The sequence below is a fragment of the Lipotes vexillifer genome, unplaced genomic scaffold, assembly GCF_000442215.2.
Source record: "Lipotes vexillifer unplaced genomic scaffold, Lipotes_vexillifer_v1.1 scaffold1261, whole genome shotgun sequence".
NCBI classification, from domain to species: domain Eukaryota; kingdom Metazoa; phylum Chordata; class Mammalia; order Artiodactyla; family Lipotidae; genus Lipotes; species Lipotes vexillifer.
In genome coordinates, this window is record NW_006796548.1 from 25,156 (window position 1) to 27,196 (window position 2,041).

At 40.5% G+C, this 2,041-nt stretch overlaps 1 protein-coding gene and 1 non-coding gene across 2 annotated transcripts in view; both read right to left on the reverse strand.

Annotated features, from left to right (window-relative positions):
* SNRNP40 (small nuclear ribonucleoprotein U5 subunit 40) overlaps window positions 1–2,041 on the reverse strand; it is a 38,202-nt gene that overhangs the window by 23,334 nt on the left and 12,827 nt on the right. The gene's annotated exons all lie outside the window — the stretch shown is intronic.
* On the reverse strand, window positions 1,054–1,126 carry TRNAG-CCC (transfer RNA glycine (anticodon CCC)). The gene has a single exon. It is a non-coding gene; the product is annotated as a tRNA-Gly (tRNA).

Here is a 2,041-nt window from a genome sequence, read left to right on the forward strand (position 1 = left end):
ACGCGCAGGCTCAGCGGCCACGGCTCACGGGCCCAGCCGCTCCGCGGCATGTGGGATCTTCCCGGACCGGGGCACGAACCCGTGTCCCCTGCATCGACAGGTGGACTCTCAACCACTGCACCACCAAGGAAGCCCCTGGTCTAGGTTTTAAAGGGTTGTCATAAAAAAAAGAAATCAACCGTGGAATCATAGTAAAGGCCAGGGGTTTAAATTCAATCCTGTGGTAAACAAGTAGAATATGAGTTGTCTCTGTGCCAAGATACCTCTTCTTTCCAATTCTCATGGTTTAGGATGAAAAGTAGTTTCTACTTCATTGATGGAAACATGAACTAAAAAAGGCTTAGTGTTACTCAGATCAATGAGGCAAAAAGAGTGCTTCACTCCTCTTCTAGAGACCCAACAGCCAACCCTTGCCCATCAAACTCTCTGGCTAGAGAATGAAGTCCAAACCTCTTAGCTTGGAATTCAAGGTCTTGATAATCTAGCTCCCACATCTTACCAGACTTACTACAATCTCTGTCTTAACAAATATTCTCTACTCAGGTCAAATCAATCTTTGTCTTTATCGTAAAAGCTATGTTAGCCACTTAAAGCTTGATTCAAATATTTCAGAATTTTAGTTCCAGACAACCAAAATTTTTAAAAGATTATTTTATTCTGAAATATTCACTTATCAAAAAAATTGTAAACGAGAAGATTTTTTTGCCTAAATCATTTGAGTTGCTGACCTAATGCCCTGACACTCCTAAATACTTTAGTATATTTAGTGCGCTTGTCTCACAAGATGTTCTCCTACGTAATCTCAACACAACCATCAGAATCAAGAAACTAACACCCATACATTACTATCATCCTCAGATCTCATTCAAGTTTCACCACTTGTCCCAATAGGGTCTTTTTTTGCAAAAGGATTCAGTCCAGAATCATATGTTGAATTTATTTATTTATTTGTAAATACTTATGTATTTATTTGGCTTCGCCAGGTCTTAGTTGTGCCACGCGGGATCTTTAGGTGCAGCATGCGAACTCTTAGTTGCAGAATGTGGGATCTAGTTCCCTGACCAGGGATCGAACCCGGGCCCCCTGCATTGGGAGCGCAGAGTCTTAGCCACTGGACCACCAGGGAAGTCCCTATATGTTAAATTTAGCTGTCATGTTTCTTTAGTCTCCTTCAGCCTGGAAGAGTTTCTTAGACTTTCCCGGAGTTTCATAACCTTGACGCTTCGCAAAATTATAGGATAGTAATGTTCCTCAATTTGTGTGTCGGATGTTTTCTCATGATTAGATTCAAGTTATTTGGCAGGACTATACTGAAGTGATGTTGCATTTTCATTGTATCCTATCGAGTGGCTCACAATTTTCATTTGTCCCATTACTAAAAACATTCAAAACAATTTTTTTTCTTTTAAATTTTGGCTGCACCACATGGCTTGCAGTATTTCAGTTCCCCAACCAGGGATTGAACCCAGGCCATGGCAGTGAAAGTGCTGAATCCTAACCACTAGACTACCAGGGAACTCCCATAACATTCAACTTGATCATTTAAGAGATTCCTCTGGCAAGCTTTTTTGCATAAGACATTCTAGGCCCACTGTGTACTTTCCCTGCCCAGACCTGAAATAAGGAGCCCTTTTAGTGGGAAATGGTATTTAAAGGCCAAGACCTATACAGTAGATGTGCTCATTGGTTTTGAGGTGTTGTTGTTCCTAGACCCTCTAAGTGGAGAGTTAAGCAATATATGCATACATATAGGTGCACACACATACATCTACAAACAAACATTTACATCTAATTTTTTTCCCTACACTTATCTGTTTATATATTGAATGTCGTGAGCTCACACTGATACTGTGAATTCGATACTGACAACACAAGATGCATTTTAGTTTTCTCTTTCTGTATTGGTAAATCCTTTCTCTGACAGTGAGAAATCTGCCCCCCATTATACTTATTATATTTACTTATTTGATCAGGCTTCCTGTATGTAACCAATCTCCTACATCCTCTTCCAGCTGTCTCCTGCATGGATGTCCTCTTTCCC